The sequence below is a fragment of the Chinchilla lanigera genome, unplaced genomic scaffold (assembly GCF_000276665.1).
Source record: "Chinchilla lanigera isolate Chin_1 unplaced genomic scaffold, ChiLan1.0 scaffold00059, whole genome shotgun sequence".
NCBI lineage: Eukaryota > Metazoa > Chordata > Mammalia > Rodentia > Chinchillidae > Chinchilla > Chinchilla lanigera.
In genome coordinates, this window is record NW_004955460.1 from 6041404 (window position 1) to 6064930 (window position 23527).

The 23527-nt window shown below is 46.5% G+C and overlaps 1 protein-coding gene across 3 annotated transcripts in view; it reads left to right on the plus strand.

Annotated features, from left to right (window-relative positions):
- Nucleotides 1–3423: 3423 nt before the first annotated feature.
- Elmo1 (engulfment and cell motility 1) overlaps nucleotides 3424–23527 on the plus strand; it is a 535944-nt gene continuing 515840 nt past the window's right edge. Inside the window, exon 1 of one of the 3 annotated variants that reach the window (XM_013521230.1) lies at nucleotides 3424–3949. The gene's annotated coding sequence lies outside the window, so the exon portion shown is untranslated. Of the gene's footprint in view, nucleotides 3950–15597; nucleotides 15748–23527 lie in introns of those variants that run through there. The other 2 variants (XM_005397755.2, XM_013521231.1) reach the window with 2 other exon arrangements.

A 23527-nucleotide genomic window follows, 5' to 3' on the forward strand; every position in this document is an offset into this window, starting at 1 on the left:
GGAAGGAGAACAGTCTAAGAAATATAGGATCAAGGTTTTCAAATCTGAAGAACTTTCCTAAACACCTCTCCTTTTGTACTAGTCAGATTTTTCATCTCTGAAACATAATACTCAATTCCCACAATTTAAGGGTTTCAGGAGACCTTAAACCTGACTCATGGCTTCAGGGGACTCAGTCCATGGTCAGGTGGCTCCAAAGCAGAAACATCATGGCAGCAGGGTATGGTAATGCAAAGCTGCTTAATTCATTGCAGCCAAGAAGCAGAACAGAGGAACAGTGCCAGAGAAAAAGGGATGAGAGACTAGACATTGACTCCAAGGGCCATACTTCCATGACCCACTCTGACACACCAAGAAGTGTGTTCTACCAATCCCTTGAGTGGATTCCAAAGCCAATCAAGTTGACACAAATTAAGCTTACCTGTCCTACCGTCCACCAACCATGCAAAGCTTTCTTGTAAAAACGTGGCTGAGAATGAAGTTTAGAATTCACACTTTAGAGTTTCTCTCTCTGGCCATGTGTTCCTACTTTGCTCATGTTTCTTCTCCTCATTTTGAGAGGGAGATGGGTTGCCCTATCTGGGACCTCTGAGTGTATCTCCCTGAACACTAGATATACCAACAAGGTTGACCCATATGCACAGAATCTAGATGTTAGCTGGGTGGGCTTTCTGGACAGATGTGCAAATGGAGGGCTGCACTTGGACTCTGTTCCTTCTCCTAGAGCCTCAGTTGATAATTAAATGACCCAGCCTCTGACCTGGACCTGAAAAGACAATGACAGTAGCACTTTCTTTTGTTATGGTCAAAGACCAACTAATACATGTAGAGAGGGAGAGTTATTGCCCTTTTCTTGGAATCTCTTGACTTGCCATTGATTAGAAAATTTCTGTAGCCACTAGGAACAGCTAAGCTAACATTTACTGAGTGCTTTTATGGACGAGGCTCTATTCTAAGAACTTCATGAATGAACTCATTTAGTGCTTGCTCAATCCTACCATTTAAGAGTGGTTTTTATGCACTAGCTGAGTGATTTGCGTAGGCAGTGCTAGGATTTATATCAAGAACAGCTTCATCCAGAGATGCAGCCTTTGTCCATGACACCACCACACTGTCCATGCTACTATGCCACTGCTGGACACAACAGCATCTGGGAGATAGCTTTACATATGCAAGAGGAAATGAGATTGGAGATTGCACTGTTAATAGTATTATTATTAACTAAAAGGTCCAAAAAACCAACATTCAGAGGGGCCCCTGGGAGCTCTTTAGTGGGGTATCATATGGCATCTGAATATTTTTACCTAATCTATGGATGAAGAAAGACATTGGATGCCTGAATCAAATCCAAAGAGATGCAGAGAAGATGGATGAGGGGATTTGGCCCTGAAGACTAACTCCATTAGAATGGATATGATTTAAGAGTAAGACAGCAAAAGATTTCCAATGCTCACCTTGCAGTTGGATGAACAATGGGTTGTATTTGATTTAAAAAATGAGGGACAAGCAGCTGAACCTACAATCCCAGCAATCTGGGAGGCTGAGGCAAGGAGGATTGCAAGTCTGATCTCACCCTGAGCAATTTATAGTGACTCCTTCTCAAAGAAAGAAGTGTAGAGTGGGGTGAGGGGAAAGTTACAACTCAGTGCTAAGGCCCTGGGTTCAATCCCTAGTCCTGAAAAAAAAATTGACAAGCATTCAGCCTGCACTGTGTTTGTTAATGGCTAGTTAGGTGATTTCTCTACATACAGTGATAGTGAATTTTTTAGAGCTTTCAATGATGCAAACAGCCTGTCCATAGGTTCACCCCCACTGCTCTATAACACAAGTGATTTTTTAAAAGTTAGAGCAGGTGTCCTTCAGTGGGAGGATGGCTAAGGTGAAAGAGATCTGAAACCACGTCACATGTAGAAAGGAGTCAGTCACTGAGAATGGTTAATCCTTGGCAGAAAATATTAAGGTTGAATCTGAGAGCTATCATCAAAGGTCTGAGGAATTATCTCCCTCAGGAAGGACATGATTTACTCCATGTTGACTGCAGAGGGCAGAGCTGGGACCACAGGTTACAGGGAAGTGGGTTTTTCTCATTGCTGTGCTCGAAGGGGACGATTATGACAGCTCACAGATACGCAGTGCTCATGATGTCTCCACTACAGTTAAGAGTCTTTATATGCCTTAGAATTCACTAAAAAGTTGTGGCCTGGGTTCCTACTTATCACTACAAGCTTCTCACTCCTTCACTAGTAAAGTCTCCACTCTTATAGTTTATTAAAGAACCTCCTTTAATAGCTGCCCTGTTGCCTGTTATTACTGTACCATTATTGTTTCATGGGTGAGGAAATACAGAACTCAGTTGCTTTCCTAGGATCATTCTGCTCTAAGCTACTAACTTGTAACCACCTGGATCCAGGCATTCCTGCTACTAATTCTGTCCCTAGTGTTATACCTATAATAAGGGGTTGGATCAGGGCTGTTATTACAAATATAATGTGAGTCACCAATGACAGACACCTGGGTAATTTGACATTTCTAGTGCATAGATTTAAGTTGTAAAAAGGAACTGGTGAAAATTAATTTTAATTATATACATTCATATATATATATATATGACTCACTGCATCCAAACCAGAGGATAAGTATTTATTGAAATGATGTAATTGATGTACACACAATTAGGCTATTCTACATTCTTTCTTTCATACTAAGTCCTTGTGCTTGGAACATCTCAGGACTAGCCACATTTTCAAGGGCTCAGCAGTGGCTGTGGCTCCTCGGTGCTGATGGACTCCTGGCACAGGGTTAAATTCAAATCTCATGGGTAGGGGAGGATTGGCTCTTAAAAGGGAGCTTTGCCTCCTCTATTGGATTCTGATGCCTCCCCAGCCCCCAACATATCTCCTTTGCCTGTTAGAAGGAAATGCATAGCAACTGTCTTTGAATTTTCCCAGTCCAGCCAAGGCAGAGACGTCTGAATCTGGAGAGGACAGGTGTTTTTTTTTTTTTTGGAGCCTTCCAACAACCATCATTTCCCTCTGCCAGCTAGGCTGGGAGTTTGATTTCTGCTACTGTTTTGAAGTGGGTTGCATGAACTAAATAATGTAACCTAAATACCAAGTGAGGTGCTTGCGTAGAAATTATCACTTTATGCAAAATTAGGGATTCCCTGGCTTAGAAATCTTGTGATTTCAACGCGAGCATCCATAAACACAAAGGTAACTGGGGAGAGGGAGGAAATATTCTGTTATTTTTTTGCCATGTGACCCGAGGGCAAAGGCGCAGCGTCAAAATAAACACGCTGGTCTCTTCAAGTTGCTTCAAAGCAGCCCACTGAAGTTTCCCCTTAAAATCCGGAAGGAACTGCAAAGGAAAAGATGCCTCCCGAGGTGGCGCTGTGAGGGTGACGGAGTGAATGAGTGCCTCCAAACGCCCTGTCTGAGCTCACCAGAGAAGTCTGCTCCACACACACTGTATTTATAGCAGCTACGAGGCGTGCCCAGTGTGTGGCACTTCTCTTTTTTTAAGTAACGTGGCTTCCGAAAGTTGCGCACACCCCCAGCTCAGCGGAGCGCGGAGGCCCGGCGGCAGGCGCGGGCGAGGGGCGTCTGGGCGCAGGTGGCCCTGCGCTGTGTGCACCCGGGCGGCGAGTTCGCGGCTGCTCGCGGGATGGCTTGCAGATGCAAGATGTGTCTCCGGCCAGCAGGAGGAAGGAAGAGGAAGTGAGACCAGCGGCCGCCCGCGGCGCAGCAGCCGGTCGCCCCAGAGTGTAAGTGCGTGTGCGGGGCGCGTGAGCATGGGCGCGGGATAGCGGCCGCAACCCGCGGCGGAGCCTCGCTGGGTCCCCTGCTTCCTTTCTTCTTCCTCCTAACCCCCGCCTCCGGCCACCGGTCGCCGGAGCTCTGCGCGCCCGGAACGGTCCCCAGCGCCAGCGCAGTCCTGCGACCCCCGGCAGGTTCGTAAAGTTTCCCGGGCTAGTGCGGCCGGGGCCGGGGCTGGGTGGGCGACCGTGGGGCGCCGCGGGGACACTTCGGTTTCCACCGGTGTGGGCCGATCTGCAGTTGTGCAAGTCCGAGGGAGGGGAACCGGGGATGGAGCGCAGGGTCCCGGAGCCGCGAGCGCCCGCGTCTGCTGGCGGGGAGCGCGCCGGCGCTGGGCGGCGGGGACGCCCGGAGCGTGGGGTTGGGACCCTGAGCCCCGCTTCCTGGGGCCGAGACCCGGCTGGCGGCGGGGACCGGGGTTCTCGCGGCCACCGCGGCCGATGGAAGGAATCTGGCTGGCGAGTGCGCTCCCGGGAGGCGCTGTGAGGGGCCACAGGGACACGGGCTCGGGGCACCAGGAGGGGGTGCTCCGGGCAGCCGTCATGGGGGGTGGTGTTAGTAAATGCCCGCCTCCCGGCGGCGCGCGGAGGTCCCCACGGGGAGGGGATCCGGACGGCGGCGGGAGGGGGTTCGATTGCGACCCTGGTGCGGGTGAGGGGACGCACCGGGCGGCGCCTCTCAGACACTGGGCGCGGGAGCACCGGGGGTCCCGGAACCGTGCGGAGAAGGGCGGTCGCCGGGGAGCTTTGAGGAAGAGGAAACCGAGAACTCTGCTGGCCTGGGTGCGCGCGTGTGCTTGGGACGCGGGCGCGCGCGGGGCCGTGTGTGTGTGTGTGTGTGTGTGTGTGTGTGTGTGTGTGCGCGTGTGCGTGTGTGTTCCCGGGCGCGTGCGTGTGTGACAGACCGCGGTCCGCGGGGTGACATCGACCGCAGGGGGCTTGCGAGCGGGGACGCCCCCTTCCCGCTCAACCACCTCGCCTGGGGGCCCTTTGAAGTTGGCCGCCTGGGGGCGGGGTGTTGGCCATGCAGGGATCTGCAACGACCTGAAACCACAGGGCTTTATCCCCTGTGGTGACAGTTTCAAGGGCCTCTGGACAGCTCCCGAGGCTCCCGGGACGTATTTTATGACACCGAGTACTCAAGACCGCAGGCCTCCCACAGCGGGCCGGCAGGCTGTGCACTCAATTGGTCAGGGTTGAGATTTTGGAGCCCCTAAGAATGGGTTTTTCGACCAGTATTGCATGTCTATATCTGTTTTCATGAGAAGCCACTTTGAAGATATCAATATGTAATACAACCACCATTGTTAATTCCCTACCACTTTGTTTGTAACTCTGTATTGTCTGTATTGTGCTTGTGATATGTTGTAAAATGTTGTATGTCTGTTAATGTTTCCCTCCTTTTATCCTTAAAATAAAAAAAATAAAAATAAAAAAAAGAATGGGTTTTTCTCCCTCGGAGGCAAGGCTCCTTGTTTAGCGCTGCCAGTCCCTTGGGTGTGGGGTGGTGGGACTGTGCCAGGATGTCTTAGTGTTTTTAAAATTTCTGTGTAGAAAAGCAATGAATGAGCTACATTTAAACATCAAATCATAGAGAGCAACCTGGAACCAGCAGGACCACTCCACACCGGGGCACTTTTAATTGGATGGCAAAGGCTACAAGTTGTTATTCAGGGACTCCCCTAGGGTCTGGGTTTTTCCTACCTCCATACCTGCTTCCCAAGGTTGTTTGAAGGATTCTTGTCCGCCTCTTCACAGAGCTGGCCTCAGTGTAAGTTGGGAGACAGATCCCCTGTGGACACACAACAGACTTAATTTGTGGCTTTTTCGTTTTGAACAGCTGGCCTTTTGATCCTCTGCTCTTTGCTGTGGTCCGCTTCCTAGGGAAAGCTGGGGTCAGATGCGCATGGTCCCCCCACCCCCACCTTCTACCCTCCCCCCGCAGCGTTGATCACTTCAGTGGTTGTTAAATTAGGCGGACTGATACATTTGGAGGGAGTGACCCTGAGTGCTGACTGGGGTGGTAGAGGTGTCGGGAGGGAAGGGTACAATAAAGTCGGTATTGGTGGGGTCAGGGAGGGACAGGCCGGGAGGCTGACTCAGGTGAGTCTGCAGAAACTCAGGACTGGGTTTTTTCACCCAGAGGACGGGTGGTCTGGACATCCAGATCCCCCATCGTACACACTGTCTTTGTTAACTGCCACCATTCTGGCCTTATATTTTGCTTTTTCACTGAGTGCTTGCCCCAGGGTCATTGCACTGCTATTTCTTTTGCCCAGGAAGACTCCTGCATGTCCAGATGGCCCATTCCCTACTTTCCTTCAGGTCTGTAACTCGTTGTAACCCTGAAGGAACCTCCTGGACTGCTCCATGTACAACGGCAGCTAGGCCCTCCCTTATACTACTCTTGCTCATTTTTCCCTCCCAGTGCTTATTACCCTCTAGCATTATATATTTATTTGTTTATTTGGTCACTGCTTTTCACTCATAGATATCCCATCAGGGTACTGGTCTTGTACCCTGGATTAATTTTTAGCACACCATAGGTACACAGAAAATGTTTGTTGACTAACTGAAAGATGCTCATTTTAAGAGAGGCCTGCCTGAGAAATATAGCAAGAAGATACTGTAGCGTCAAAGAGAGAAGGAGAAGCTTTGTTTTCTCTTCCCCTCCCCCATGTCCTGCCGCTCTTCTTTCTACCTTGGAGAAGCTGAAGAAAAGAACATCACTCCTCCTGAGCTGGTGTTTCCAAAATTTGGGTTGCTTTGGCTCTAAAAATGCTCCTTTGGGAGGAGGAGGGGAGATGGTCTTGTAAGCGGCCTGAAGTCAGAGGCGTGGCTAAGCCCCTTCCTTCACTGCCAGGAAGGTGGGGGATGAAGGTGGAGGAGAGGAGGCCATCTGCCAGGCTGGCTAGGGAGGCAGAGAGATGAGATACCACCAGGAGGAAGCAGATGAGGGGCTCACTAAGTCAGAAGCACTTAGGAACTTAGGAAATCACAGGATTGGAGGCAAAGCAGTACTCTGGGTTATTTATTTATTTATTTATTTAGGTACTAGAGACTGAGCCAGGGCCTGCACACTGAGCTATATCCCCATGCCTTCTTAAAACTGTTTTATTTAGAGACAGGATCTGGCCAAGTGGGCAGGTTGTCCAGGCTGGGCTCAAACATGGGCTCCTCCTGCTTCTGTCTCCCAGAGTGCTGGTATCCCAGCTAGGTGTATGCACACACACCCGACCCCTCCACCCCTCACCCCCCCACCTGGCTTGGCTTGAGTGTTTTAAACTGTTTACCCCCTTTGGGTGCCTGGTGTCAGTGGGTGGGGAGAGGTGGGGCAGGGAGGCTTTGAAGCCCTGGCCCAGAGGATGTGGCTGGGGGCGTGGCCAGGAGCTCCACTGTTCTGCTTCACCCTCTTGCCCAACTCTGAAGGTTTCAAGGTGATCCTTCCTGTGGAGGTGATGTTTCCTGAGCAGATCCAAGGCTGTGGACACCACAAGAGCTTTAACTGAAGCCTGCAATCACTGCTTGATACCCACAGCCATCCAGGTAGATAGCTGGATTTATAACACATCCTGTTAAATTTGGAAAAGGTGGGGAATTACTAAGCCTTCTCTGCATCACAGAGCCTGAAGTGTTTCCTACTAATTGTGTGGCTGCCATTCTACTTCCTTTATCTCTGGCGCACTGATGCTTTCCATGGTTGAGGCTGCCACCAAAAGCCCCAGCATAGCAGTTCTATAGGTCTGGGCTAGCGGTTTAAACACACAAAATAGAAGGGGATGGAAGGGTAAAATAACATGTTTTACAAAACACATGCACAATCTTGATGTTGAATACATGGCTCAATACAGGTTATGATTTTAAAAAGTCTCTGGTAGTAATTCTGGAGGTTCTAGGAATCTACATTTTAAACTGACTTGGTTGGGATTCTGGGGAAAAAGGTTCAGTGAACCATACTTGAATTACATTGCTCTCTCTTGTTTACAAAACACGTTGGTTTAATTCTGCAAAAGATGCTATTCCGGATGTTAAACCAGATGCACGTGTGCAAGTAAAAGCGTCAGCTGATTTAACTTTTTTTTTTTTTTTTTTTGTCATATTGGGGGTTAAACCCAGGGCCTTTGCACTGAGTCTAAATTTTCCAGGATGGACTTAAATTTGTCACCCTCCTGCCTCAGCCTGCCACAGTGCTGAGAGAGCAGGGGTGGGCTAATTTAACTTTCAAAAATACCACTGTTGAGCCTGGGGATTTAGCTCAGCGGCACAGCACCTTCCCAGCAAGTGCAAGGTCGTGAGTTTGATCCCTGGTACCGGAAAAAAACAAAAACAAAAAAAATCACTGTTCATTGAATATGCCAGTGTGCTAGGCCCCAAGGCTGTGGAGAGACTGGAAACCCAAGAGTCACAGATTTGCTGTGGTAATGCAGACAGGTCGCAGAGCCCCCCGCTGTACCTCTTTCTACTTTGCTCTGCACCTATAAGGAAATTGACAGCATATACTTTATTTTTTCTCACCAAGTTTTAGTTGGAAGCTCTGGAGGTCTTTGGAAATGTACTTTGCTTGACCTTTCCTTTTATATTTTATGCCTAGTATTCCCCATGTGTCTGATTTTAATTACTTCCAGAGATTCGTAGAACCAGTCGTCATCTCTTTTGGTGGTTGACACATGGCTGTGATGCATGATTAGATTAAGCATTTCAGCTGGCCTGGCCATGGGACAGCTCTCTGAAGGATGAAGTCAAAGGCTGAGAACTTCCACACTGTCCAAAGCACGAGGATAGTAGAGGCCAGCCATCCAGACGGGGTGTGCCTCCTGTGACATGTGTGTGGCCCAAAGCCTCCCCAAAAGCCATCACTGAGTTCTTAAGACCAGCCAAGCCAGCCTACATGCGCCATACACACCCTGATGGCCACACTCAATTCCTGGGGTAATTTGATTGTCTGAGCGTTAACAATTGCCATTTATCTATAATAACTGGCTCTGGGGCCTGCAAAGCTATAGCATGCCCTGTGCTTAAATTAACTGCTGGTGTCTTAGTGCTGTTTGCTAACCTCTCACAAAGTGAGTGCAGGTACAGTTTGAACCGCATTTTGTCAGTGGCCTCAAGTGAGGTGAATAGCTAAGCGTCAGAGAGGAGTAGGTGTGGGAGAAGGAATGCTGGCTCATCAGGCAGAATTAACCACAGCAGCCACCTGGCAGAAGGCTGAGAGGAGAAATTAGTCACATGTAAAAATAGAAGGAGATACTTCTCAGGACTCGGGGCCCCCATAAACACTGGTTTCCAGAAGCTGAGCAAGATTATTATTGGAACCTCAATTTTAGGAATTGAGGCTAAAATAGTGTGGGTTAATGTAAGGAACAATACTTTCCTCTGCAGAAAATGCTGGAAATGCACTGGTTGCTGCATTCTGGGTTGGCTCATGTTTCTCAGTGGGGAGCAGGGCTTTGAGGGAGTGATGACCCACTAAGCGCTTCCTAAGCAATGTCCCAGTGGGGTCGGAGCACAGGAGGAAGGGTTACACCCTCCAGCCCTCCCTCTGGATGCTGTTTTTGAGATCATGGGAATAATCACCATCTTACTGTTGACCCATTTTATGGATGTGGCTTGGATGGAGGAAATGTCACAAGCATATTTGGAGAGTTGATCTGAGTCTTAAACCCAAATTTTCTAACTCTTTCCGCTGCTGTTCCTTGCCCCAGTGCCATGATGCCTATGTTGGTGAGTTCCTTCCTGTGTTGGTTTTTCTGCTCTTGCCAGCCCCTGAGGCCAGGCCCCATATATCAGGCTGTGCTATGGTGGCATCCCCCTAGATGAACGCCAGAGTTCAACCCCCAGCACTAAAAATTAAAAAAGAAGCGCTCTGGGTGCAGGTGGATGAGCCCTGGGTTACCATGATATCCAGGGAGCTCTTTGCCATGTCTGAGGCAGAGGGTATAAGAGTTGATCCCTCCTTGGGTATCTCGTTCTCAAGTTGACCTTAGTCTGGAGTCAGTGGCTTCTTCTCTTGGGGACGGTATGTCCATCAACCAAGCTCATGATTGGAAGCTTCTGGGCCAGAAGGTAATTTATTAATCAAAACTGAAAGCAGTGTTTGCCAAGGAGGATGGACACATATTCTTTAGCCAACACATTCTTCTCTGTGGATGAGTCACAGTGCAGGCAGAAGCTTGGACCCAGTTGGGAGGGAACCAGTTGGAGGGGGGTGCTGGTCACAGTGTGTTCGTCTGCTTGTCTTAGCTGTTGCTACTTCTCCTGCCCATAGATTAACACTGACTAAGGGAGCCAGAGACCAAGGTCTGTGACGCAGTTGGGTTCTCCCTTCGGTGGCGATTATCATGCTGTTCTTTTCCTGCTTCCAGACTATAGTGCATTTCACTGACGCTGGATTTCAAACTACCTCAGCCTTCTTGGTCTGGGCGTTGCAGGCTAGAATAGTCCTTTGCTGCTGGGGCCACCTTGTACACTCGCTGCAGGATGTTCCCTGATCTCTCTTCACTAGATGCCAGTAGCATCACTCAGCTGTGACAAACAAACATGTCCCTGTGCTTTGCAGGATGTCCTCTCAGGCCAGCCCCTGCCTCCTCGTCTCCTCAGAGCTGAAAGCCACTGCTTTGTTTGCTTAAAGAAGCCAGAATGCTTGTGTGTTATCAGACCACCTAGACTTTCCCCAGCACTTCAGCACCCCGATTTTCTACAGATAGGTTATTCTTTAGAGCCTAGGTGGCATCTCTTCACAGAGGAGGGCTCACCCCGTGTCATTGCCTGTCCCTGCTTCTCCAGTTTTGCGTCGTCCTAGCTTCCTTTCCTCCCATATTGCAATCATCTTCCTGACCCAGATGGTTTGCAAGTTTAAATTCCATCTGTGTTTCTCCCCGGTACCCTATGGCAGAAGAAAACTGTAAGTAGTGTTTATGGCTCAGTTTGCTAATTAGGGTTTCAGCTCTGACTACTGTGAGTGCAGTCACTGCAGCCTTTCCATGGTGGGAGCAGGATCAATGACTGAAGTAAGCTAGGCAACAAGCTTCAGCCTGTGTCACAAAGGAAGGCGCTGTCTGTGTGGGAAGGAGGTGACTGAGTGAAGTATCTCTCCCTTTGCTTGTCGGATCCCCTTGGCTAGTTGGATAGCAATGGTTATCGATGCCCCATCAGCATGACCATGACATTGTAGCAGGTCAAGGAAAAGCCTTAAAGGCAGCTGGTTGATGTGAAGTCCTTTCCCACTTTGCCTGTTAGATTTCGGTCCTAATCTCACCACATTTATTTTCTTATGTAATTCTGTGTCAACCTGTTATTTACCTTCCCTGTTTGGCTGCAAGAGTGGTTCAGAGCAGCATCTAGTGGCTTAAGCAACACAGAACCCTTCCTAGGTTGCAGATCAGCTGGCTGTGTCTCCCCAAAGCATCAGTCTTCTCAAAAGTCACAGCCCTGTAGCAGCTCTCCACCCTTCCTTCCGCCCTTTGTACCTTTTTATTTTCAGTTTGAAATTGCGTTTAGAATGCCAGTGCTCTATGTTCTGGTGTTCAATGACTGAGTAGTATTGTATGAGCTGTATTTTCCAGGCTGCTACACACAATTACCCTTAATTTTGAAATGTAATGCATTTCAAAATAATTTTTTCCCCCTGTCTTTGGACTCTTTAACCCAAATGCATAACCACAGCTGGCTTTGCCCTTGGCCTTCAGAAGGCATGTGGCTTGGGAGGTAGAGCCAGGCAAAGGGTTTTGGTCAGATTGCACATTTTTGGCCGAATGAAGAATGAATTCCAGTAACACGCAGTAAGGCTGTTTTGTTCTTGACTTCTGCCTACCCCCACCCCGCCTTGCCTGACATGTCCTAGATTTCCATAGTGGACTCCTGACCTAGTTAATCCAACTAGGGGTCACTCAGTGAACTTGACTACTCTTTAAAATTTTAGCTTGGAGGGAAATGGGACTGGTTCTTTCATATACCAAACAATAAATGTGTGCTGTGTACATATGTGAAAAATAGCAAGACACACCTACACCCCCATGCAGCTCTCCTATTAATGAAAGGTCTTTACAAGCTAAGAAAAGAGTCTATCAGCTGCTAAATCCTATTTCCTCTGACACTTACCATTTTTATAGCAGGTCAGCACAAATCAGTAAATCAAAACTTTGATCAGGGAGTGAATATGTTTCCATTATTTCTAGACTTATTCCACTGCCCACAAGTAACTTTGACTCATTAGAACTATTTTCTCAGTTGTGAACCATTCTGAAGTTGGGGGCTTTTGAGAAGCATTTGTGTGAATTTGTATGAAAGAAGCACAATAAAGCTTTATTAATTGTAGTATATTTTGAAAAGAAACATGAAGGTGCTGGGGGTGTAGTTCAGTGGTATCTGTACACACCCAGTATGCACAAGGCCCTGGGTTCCAAAAGATAGAAAGAAGTAAATGAAAAAGCATACATAAATGTAGGGCTTTTATATATAAATATGTAAATACTTTCCAGTCTGGTGTGGTGTCACATGCCTGTAATCCCAAGCACTATGGGAGGCTGAGTCAGTAGAGAGACAGGTTTGAGTCCAGCCTGGGCAACTTAGTGATTTTAGTGATATCTTGGTGCAAAATAAAAAATGAAAAGGGCTGGAAATGTAGTTCAGTAAGAAGGCCCTGGGTTCAACTTCCAGTGGCCCCCTGTTCAAATTCACCTAGTGCTGGGCTTGTAATACCCATCATAGTACTTAATGTATCCATCCATCCATCCATCCATCCATCCATCCATCCATCCATCCACATATCCATCTGCTATTGTGAACCTGCAGTCAGGTCACTCCATGTGTGGAACACAGGTAGGGAGAGCTGAAACAGGAACACTCACTAAGAGACAGTAATATCTAGGTATGTTTAGCCATACCTAGGTTTAGCCACCTAATACTCTTAGGTATGTGCTTGTGGATCACAGAGAAAAGAGTCCACAGGTGATCTTTTGGGAAAGATTTCATCGGTGGTGGCGAACCTATAGCACACATGCCACAGCCGGCTGTTCCTTATCACTGAAAGCTCTAAAAGATTCACCATCACTGATCTATAGAATTAAAGAAAAGAACATGATGTGCCCGGGGAGTCCAGCAGTTAGCGTGGTGGAGCCAAGTCTGGAAGGGGCTTTGGTTCAGTTCGTGGGAGCTGGGCATTTGGACAGAGTGAAGCAAAGCCTGAAAGAAGAGATGTCCCCAGGCAGTGTGGAGGCTACATTAGAGAATGCAGCTGGAGAAGGAGCCTACCCAAATAAACACATGATGTTGGTCAGATGGTTAAATAAATAAAGCAGTGCGCTGGCTGTGTCAGTGCACTTCAAGACAGGTTGCCCCCCACCCCCATCCAGTCCCCCACAGCTGGATGCCAGCCTCGGGAGCACAGGGAGGAGAGGCCAGCAGCCCTGCGGAGGATGTTTGGTTGTAGACTTGGACACAAACAAATAGATGACTTGACTTGGTGATTGACTGGATTTGGGGGTGGGGGAGGGAGAAGAAATCTTTGAAGTTTGAAAGCTAAATAAATACATACTTGTTAATTGAGAATTCAAGTCTGTTTTTGAGGACACCAGCTGGGAGACTTTGGGCAAGTTAGTTCTGTTTCTCAGTCTCAGCTTCTACCTCTTTCAAATGGAGATAATGTAAGTCCCTGTCTCTTTGGAGTGGCTGCAGCGATTAAATGTAATAATGCTTGTAAAGTAAGGTGTCCCAAACTCAATGGATTTGCCATAATTATTGATGTTATCACTATAAATTCAGGAGTTTCTGTTGAGGTTTTAATTCAGATATCTTGCTTAAATCATCTAAAGACTCATATTTATTATTTCATTTCCTTCCTGCGGCTTGCAGCGTGCCTCCTGCGATCTCTGTGAGGCGGTTACCTTGCTTTATACATCTTTTTGTCAAGAACAAGGGAGAATAAACTGCTAAAATACAGGTCAGGATAAATTACGATCAATTGTGAAATAAAAGAACTGACATAATGAATCATCTGAGCACTTTAGGGTCCTCAAACACAAGCCCTTATAAATAGAAATCTGGGGGGCTGGGGATTTAGCTCAGTGGCACAGCGCCTGCCTGGCAAGCGCGACGTCATGAGTTCGATTCCCGTTACCTGGAAAAAAAATAAATAAAATAAAATAAAAAATAAATAAATAAATAGAAATCTTTCGCCAGTTTAGTTCAAACCACCCTTGGATCTCCTCTCTCTGTGTCTATCTCTGTTGCTGTCTCTCTCTGTCTGTCTTTCTCTGGTCCTAAGAATTGAACCCAGGGCTTTTACACTAAACTATACTCCCATCCCTTTTTCAATCTTTTATTTTGAGACAGGGTCTCACTAAGGCACTATATTGCCCACGCTGGGTTTATACTTGGGATCCTCCTGCCTCAGTCCCCTCCAGAGTGCTGGGATTATAGGCACGTTCACCTGTGTCTGGAACTTGAATTTCTTTGCTTTATTTCATCATTATTTTACTTTAAGGAGAGAGAAGGGAGGTTTCTGATTAGAGCTCTTTCCCTTTCCCTGAGCCCAGATTTCTGTGGTTGTTGCACTGTTGAAATATAGACAAAAACTCAGTGAGAAGCCCCAACTTAGTGGAATAATAGTGGAAGAGCGAGTGTCAGGAATTTAAATCTGTTGAACTGGGTTTCACAAGATTATGAAATGTGGAAAGGAAGTCCTTGGTTCTGGTGATGCTTAGTAAACCTCCCTTTTGAATCACTGGGAGCCTCCCAGTAAGTAGGAGATTATTTAAATATTCATTGGCACCTGGGTGGTTATAAAATGTTAAACTTTCTTTTTAAACTCTGAGACAGTTCATCAGACTGTCAACCAGAGTCTGGGGATAAAAATAGAAAAATAAAAGGAGAATCACTATGGTTTGGGATCTCTGGATGCAGTCCAGCTCTGCTGTCCCAGCATAATTATTTGAACCACTTGCAAAAGTGTCCCTTGCTGGCCAATTCATTTTATGACCACTTAAACAGAGGCCACCTGCTTCTATTTCTATGCATCATTTCTGGCTATTGACAGTTTGGGTGAGTGCCTTTTCTACTTGCTGCTCTTTCGGGAATAGAACTAACTCAGGGTCATGAGCTCTGTCTCTGATGTACCCATTAAATAGTCCTTGAGTGTGGCTTTTATGGAGTGGGTTGAAAAAAGATAAACCAACATTAAAATACTACGCAGACAAATAGAAGTGAGAGAGAACTGTGCCAAATGGAAACCCTTCTGCAAACCTGTGCTTTGAAAGCCGTCTTCCTTAGTTTCCACTCCCTTCTCCATTCCTGCAGTCCTGAAAAGCCCTTTGTCTAATCACTACCTGCAAATCTCGGTGGAACTCAACAAAGTGCAAACTATCTTGACGGTGTGAGATTTCCAGCCCCTTTCTTTTATCAAGCAAGGCCATAAATAGAGATTGTCTTGCTCTGAAAGGGACAGTTGCGTAGCAGTGCTCCTTTTCTGTATATCAGGATTGATGACTAGCTTCAGCTAGAAATCCAATGGGTTTTTTTTGTTTGTTTTTGGTTTTTTTTGGTACTGGGAATCAAACTCAGAACCTTGCGCTTGCCAGGCACGCACTTATGCCACTGAGCTATATCCCGGGCCTAGAAATCCAATGTTAAATAGTCCTTAAAGACTCATAAAAAGATTTATGCAGTAACTTATGGTAAATTATCAGAGAGTTATATTCACATCAAAGTATATAACAGTTTAAAGACTTACAGCATATTTATTACCTCATTTTGTACCCATTTCGCAGATGGGGGCATTTGAATGTCAGAGAGGCTTCCTGACCAGCATCGTATATATTCAAAATTGGACTGTCTTTGCTGCACTGTACCATCCAGTACCCTCTTCCACCGCCAGTTTCCCATCACTGTGCATTTGTTTTTGCCTCTGCTGAACCTGTTGCATTAGCACACCGTATTGAGTGAGTCATGCTCCTTGGGGAGGGATGGGGAGCAATCTGTGCTAAGAGTTTGCCACCTCAGGAACAAGTAAAAGAGCAGTCAGGACAGCAAACTGTGCCCCAGCCATGGCTGGCAGGCTGCAGGAAGTTGGAGAGAAGATGGCATAGTGGCGTGTGCCTTTACGCACCCTGTGACACACAGCTGCATGGTAGTAGACGTTGTATTGTCATTGTGGCTGACTTGCTTAGATCTATTTTGAATCTTTTCAAATGAGCCGGCAGCAATTCTAGCACAGGAAGGTGTGCAGTGGAGCAATCTGAGACTTGGCGCCTGGACCTGTAACAGTAAGACATGCAAGGATGTACGAAGTATGAGATGTCATTGTGAACATTCCCAGGTCTATTTTTACTTGAGCATCCATGTATCTTTCAGACAATGAATAGATTAACTTAAGATAATTTTTCCTAACCAGATCAGAGCAAGACCCAGAGAAATGACACAATACCAGCTTTAATATTGAATTTTCTCCTTCTTTCAAAATCTAGAAAATGTATGAGGAACAATTAGGCCATACATTTAAAGTGACAAATGCAAAAGAGGGTAGTGGAAGCAAGTTTGACATGTTAGTCTTCTGCTACCAGAGAGATTTGGAGCCTTTGACTTTCAAGACAAGGATCTTAGTCTTCTTTATATTCTTATTGTTCAGGATGTGAATACTCTTCTGGCATTTAATTTGGAAATTATTTTGAATTCATTTGTTCATTCACATGTTTGTACTGAGTACCAGCTATATACTATGTGATATGCTAGATGATACAGCTACTGGTAAGCCTCAGTCTTAGAAGAAAAAAAGACCTTGTATTAGTCACTCTCCCATTGTTGAGACAAAAGTTCCCTGATACGCAACTTAAAGAAAGAAAGGTTTATTTGTCTTACAGTTTTAGAGAGTTCAGTCCATGGTGGGCTGGCTCCAAGGTAGAAATGGCATGGTAGAAGGACATGAAAGAGGAAAGCTGCTTGACCCATGGCAGCCAGGAAGCAGAGGCAGATGGAGGGAGAGTGAAGACCTGGGGACAAGATACACTTTCCAGGTCTCACCCCTAGTGGCCCACTTTCAGCCAGGCTCTACCTCCCAATATTACATTCAACTATGAACCCATCAGTAGATTAAGTCATTGATGAAGACAGTGACCCAGTGGTCCAATACCCCAAGTCCAAGATCCTAAGACTTCTGGAGAGATTTTAGATCTATACCCTAACAGACTTATTGCTTTATACACAAGTGTAGGAAATATGTTTTCCTGCTTTATACACAAGTGTAGGAAATATGTGTTGATCAAAAGATTGCACAAACAAATATGACATTTCAACTGGGCTAAGAGATATGGTGGAAAGTTATTGCTGCTAGCAGGGCCTACAGTGGGGACATTAATATAGTCAGGATATCTAGAAAGAGTACAAAAGGATTTTACTGGGAACAAAGAAATGTCTTAAAGGCCACAGAAAGGCAGACCTTGGTGAAAAGTACTCTAGCTCTGCATTAGCTTGGGGACAGGGTTGATCAGGAACACAGAGCTGAGCCTTTATCAAAAGGGCAGTGGGAAGTCACTGATGTGTTTGATGAAAGGGAATGACATGGCCACACTTCCGCTCCAAAAGATCCTCCTGGCTTCAGTGTGTAGATTTTACATCACTTACAATTGGTCACAATGTGACTGCTCTGTTACCACTTTTAGAAGCTAATAGTTTCTGAAAGAATCAATTTAGCTTCTAGCATCTCTTACAGATTTTAAGCAGCAATTTAAATGAGTGATTTAGCATGGGTCTTACAACCACTTAGGAATGATAAAGGACCCAGTTCTGTGGCATTCAGTCTTCCAATGGCTCCAAATCTTGGGGGGTCCAGAGGGTTGCATTTTAACCAGACCCTCGGGAGCTCTCGGTGCAGGCGATCCCAGCCTTTCCTTTGAGAAGCCTCACCCTAGAAAATGGCAGGCAGGGAGAAGGGAATGAGCAGCCTCAAGGTGCAGCCTCCGACAGCCCAGGGGACGCATCTTCTCCGTTACCAGGTTTGCACCTGGACTCTTCCTCCCAGTGCACCTGAAATGGATTCTAAATCCTTGGAGTTTCTTCTGATGTGTTTCTAACCCATTCTCGTGCAGCTCTTCTCTGAGCTCTGTGGCCCACGGGTCTTTGTGTCTCCGATATTCTGCTTGTCAGTTCATTGCCTTTGAATGAGAATCTTTCTTTGTGAGTCCTGGAGTGGGGGTTGCTGTGTGTGATGAGGCGGTGGCCTGGGGATGGGAAGAGAATTTGAACTGTTTTGCTGTCTGCCTGGGCTCGGTATCCGGCGGAGAGGCAGGTCCGTATTATTACAATAAGGAATCGTTCACAGGGGTACAAAGAGCCAGGTGTACCGGGAGGAGTAATTTTGGGGACCTCTCTTTTTGCTCTCTGCTCCTTTAGCCTGTCTCCCAACTCTGCCCAAAAGCTGCCTGTGAGGGACAGGGAGGTCTGGGGTGCGCCCCAGAGAATATCAGAGACCAAAATTCATGCTCAGGTGAAGTCAGACCTAGAGGAAGCTTAAGGGCAAATGTCATGCAGAAGGCCTGGGGCCCAAGGAGCACCAAACTCCATTTGCAAGATCCAGGCATGGATATCAGCTCTGCAGTTCACCATGGTGCCACTTCATTTTCACCTCTTTGGGGAGCCTTCTGTGATTCCTTGTGCTGGCTCCTGGGGACACACGACATATTCCTGTTTGCTTGAAGTCCCAGTGCCTTTCACCTCTGCTTGGGTCTTGATGTCCAGCCAACATTTATAGAACAAAACACCATCTTCCCTAAAGCGTCTCTCCCCTATTGCCTCCCCCACAGCGCAGCCAGTGTTGAATCTGAAGAGTGTGTTTCTCTCTTCTTTTCTCTCCAGCTCCTGTGGGTGACCAGGCATTCATGACACACATGGGGGTTGGGATCTTCACCATTTATGTGGTTACCCACACTTTATGTATTGCATTCTGAGAGCACCGTGGCCTTGATAATTTCTGCTTCTGGGCTATAATTGCATTTATTTTCCTAGAAGCTATCAGGGATTTCAGCTAGCAAATGAAACTTGATACTGTCTTGGCTCCTCACGGCTGGAATGATTTCGCCTGATGTTTGAATGCTGAGCTGAGCCCATTTTTTTTTTTAAGCCAAATAGCACCACATTGAGTCAGCCCCAGACCTAAGTGTACTGAGTTCACCCTGGATGTGGGGCTGATCCGGGCCTTTGCAACCACATTCACAGACCTTTCACAGCCACTTTCTCCCTCTGGAACAGCCACACGGTTCTTTGCTTCCTCCAAGGGGAGCTGCTGCCATGTGTTGAATGTGCTCATTCCTATTCTGCATCCAGGAACTGGAGAAATAACCACGGTGGAGTGGGGCAGGGGTCAGGGCCTCTGTGACAGGGGCCTGAGCTAAGATACCATTGATCACCTGACCCCCAAAGTCCTCTGCCTGACTGGGCCATAGAGCTGTTTCAGATCTCTTGGTCCAAAGCTTTTATCTAGTCGTCCCTGAAAGACCTGGTTACTGCCTTTTCCCCAGTGCGGTTACTTTGTACTGGTCCTCTTGGGGAAGCCTGAGAAGATCTAACAGATCTTTGGGTACTTAGTAAGCTTCTTTTTCAAAGAAAACTGACTTTCCTTCATTCTAGGTCTGCAGACCCGCTCAAGTCTGAGAATTGGTTGAGAAGCTTTTGTCTGTTTTTATGATTTGGATAAAATCACTTTGGCTCATTTAACCTGGAACTTTATATATATATATATACACACATAACTGCTTATATAGACAATTAGCAATTTAGTAGGTTTCTGTATAAGTCTGCTTTTCATTACTGTAGTGAAATCTCTGAGGCTGGATAACTTTGTAAAGCAAAGAGGTTTATTTTGGCTCACAGTTCTAGAATGCAAAGTTGAGGGTGTACAGCTTGAGACATCCTTCTTGCTCAGTCCCATGAAGGCTCCAGGCATCACATAGCACAGAATGGACTGAATGTGTCTTTCCTGGCCTCTCCCTTATAAAGCCACCAGGATTCAATCATGTGAGTCCACCCTGGTGACCTTATCTAATCCTAGTCCTCTCCCAAAGGCCCCTCTTCCACACATCACAGTCAGATTAATTTTTTAATCTCATAATGCCTCACAGTGGAGATTAAATTTCACCAAATGATCCTTGAGGGATATTCTCAGCCAGCATCTAAACCATAGCAGCTTCCCATCTGATTCATTTCTAAAAGCACCATTACCAAGAAGCCAACCCCACAGGCCTGTGCAGGGGTAGACTTCTAGTTGCTGCATTGACTCTGTTGTCATTATGGTCACTTGATGCCACTGGAGAGCTTCGTTACAGTCCTTGCCTGTTGCCAGCCCTGATACCTTTTGCTCCCTCTACACTTGCCTGAGCACCATCCCAGGATCCAGCCTACACAACCCAGATTGAAGTTATTCACTATCCTTTCTGCATGACTTGGAGCAAGTTTATCAAACTCTCAAGATTTCTGTTTCCTCTTGTAGAAATGGAAACAAGGCTAATGTATTGTCAAGATTAATGTCATCAATGAATAGCAAACTTCTGTGCCCTCTGCAAGGGTGAAATTGGTGTAAAAGGATATACAGTTCTTTCCTCCAAACTTGCATACCCCAGTGAGCGCTTCCTCGACATGAGCCCTTCCTGACTGACATCCTGTACCCCTTAGCTCTGCTGGTGATCTGAAACACATACTTGATTCTAACTTTGGTAAGAAGAAAGGCCATTTTCACTGGAATAGATTATGTGTATGAACAAAATCTTGTATTTCCTGTTCTTTGCATTTTGACTTAAATTTCAAGCTTGCTGTGTTTTCCATTAACAGAGTTTTCTGGGTCCTGTTCTTATTTAGAGAAAATAAGATCTGCCTGGGGCAAGTGGGCCTTTTTGTACTTCTCTGATACTCTGACAAGTCCTGGCCGTGGGATCTACTCATGGCCTCCATTCATCAACTCATGTTCAAGTACTCAATGCCAGGGCATGGTGGTGCAGAGGCAGTGACTCTGCCCTCTCTGAGGGGGGATGCAGGAATAGGCTCAGCTGTGTACATCGTAGCTGGCACTCCACACAGGCAGAGGCCCAAGGAGGACACACATAGGAGGCCCATGTGCTGCTGACCAAAGTGTGTTTCACAAATATGGCATCCCTCGTGGGGCTCTGTAGGAGCTGGTGGCCAGTCGCTGAACTTGAGATCAGACATCCAGAGTGCTAGTCTCAGGGCTGCCACAGACTGTCATCAGCATCCTCCGGTCATAGCTTCAGTTTTTCTGGCTGTGAATGTTGAGGGAAGGTGCTAGACATGACTGTTGCATCCCAAGCTGAAACCTGCGGGTCAGTCAGCTGCTTTAGAATTCTCTCAGTAGCTAATGGTTCACAGAATCCTTATTTAGACAAAGACCTCCTTGCCCCAGGTGACTGTGGTGTGAAGCCTCTTTGGGCTTCTGAAATATCTGAAATGTCCAGATGACTTCTAAGACTGCTCCCAAAAGTGCCATTCTTCATCTTTCTCAATCTGTTCCCATCTTAAAATGTCTCTCTCAGAAAGCCTTCCTGGCCCTTAAGCAAGCAGCCCTATGTAGGAGATTAGTCCAGGCTTCTGTGCAGAAAAAGGAGATAGAACAGAGATAAGACTCGTAGGTTTGTGCTTGTTCAGTGCTCCACTTGCTCTGCTGGCCTGGGCACACGTCAGTATAATGACACTTGTGCGATCAGTTGTCTTTGTATTGGCTATACACTGCCTGCTACTGGGCAGAGAATCTTCCAGGAGAATGGTAAGACTGAAGAACAGACTTTTCTCTGCATCTTAGTACTTCATTAGACCATGTTTTATTGTTATAAAACATTAGACCATGTTTTATTATTATAATGAAGTACTGGGTGCTGGGTACTTTATTTTAAAAAAGGTCTATTTAGCTCATAGTGTTGGAGGTTCAAGGGTATGGAACTGGCATGGACTGGGTTCTGGAGAGGCCTCTTGGCGGTTGGCATCACCAAGGCACTAGCATGTGCACAGGGAGAGATCGACATGGTGAGACAGGAAGCCAAAGCACAAAGGGGGCCCCAGGAGACCTCCATTCATGTCTCCCCATCCCAGGGCTCTACCTCCTGTGACCTACTAACTTCCCAACACACTGTGCCCCTTAAAGATCTCTGTTTCTAAACATCTCCACACTAGGGTCCATGCTCCAACTCATTAGCCTTAGGGGGACACACTTAAACCCGCCCCAAGCCAGAGCAGCACCTAGAGGAAAGAGTTCAAGAATGTGGCGGACAGAGCTGGGGGAGTAGCTTAGGAGCAGAGCTCTTGCCTAGCATGGGTGAAGTCCTGGGTTTGATCCCCCACTCTCCCAGAAAATTACAATAAAATTAAAAGAAATGTCTCAAACGACTCACTCCAATATACTTGTGATTGCTAATAGAGAGACTTCGTCTGTGCTGGCTTCTTCCTCCCCAGTCGGTGACTATTACAAAGGTAACTCTATTGCATCTGTTGGTGGAGGCCCCCAGCAAGGATGAATCACAGCACAAAGTGAGTAGGGAAAAGAGACAAGTAGGATACAGATAGTTTAAACCCAGGTGTTCTGCAGATCCTTCCAGAATAGTATGTGGCATTTCCCTCTCTGTGCCTCCCCCCAGCCCCATTGAAAAAGACAGCCCACAATCTGTATGCCCAAATCCTGCTCTGGACAGAACAGAGTCTCCCAGAAAAGGAAAGCTGACTTCCTGGTGTCCTCCCACGCACACAGTTCCGGGTGGCACCATCCCACGCTGTTTGCATCACTGAGCTCCATGCACTGCCAAGACTGCATCTTAAATTTAAACACATCCCGATGAGAATAGAGAAAGCCCGGGGGAAGAAGGTAACACGTCCCTGTAAGAGGTGCGTAAGCACTGTACATCTTGTGTTTTGCTTCTGCTTTTGGACTAAGGACAGCATGTTAATTAAAAAGTAAAAAAGCTCATCTTCTGAGCTGTGATTAATTTGTGTATTGCTCTTCTTTTATCTGTTGAGTGTTTGAATTTTTGAAAACATAAAGGGCGAAAAATATTTCTTCGGGGTCTTTCTAATGTGCCTTTGCATTTTGATAGTTTTTGATCTTTAGGTTATATGTTGACTTGAGAAAGAACCAGTGTTAGAGGAAGGAGTGTCATGACAAGGGGTTGGTTTCTGATTATCCTTCAGGTGGCCCAGAAGTCCCTGGGCTCCAAGGCTGGGGTTACATACTCTTTAATTGGTCCTGCCCCATCCTCGTCTGGAGTAGATTATTTCCTTTGCTGAAGGCAGCTAAGCAGCAACATTACTGGATTCATTAACCTGAGTTCTGAAATCTCTTCTTAAGAGTTATTTTTGTCTTCATACAATTTTAATATTTGGGGACAAGCTGCACCATTTTCCAGGTGCCAAAAGTGATCACTCAGTCTTTTTCTCTTTTCTTAGATGCTATTTTAGATTTAAGAATATTTTATTTTTTATGGACTGTTTTGTGTCTTTGACCCAGTTCTCTTTCTCTTGGGATGTGCGTCCTCTAAGTCTGAGGTTTATAATATTAATAATATCTGGAATATTAATTCCTTCCAGATGAAACCACTGTCCTTGTTTTCTTCCAGTCCGTGCATTCTTTGTGCTGATAAATGTCTTTGTTGCAGTATGGGGAAAACTTACTTTTCCCCTTTAATTAGGAGAGGGATTCCCTAGGGACTTAGACATGTGTCATGGAGCACTGAGGAC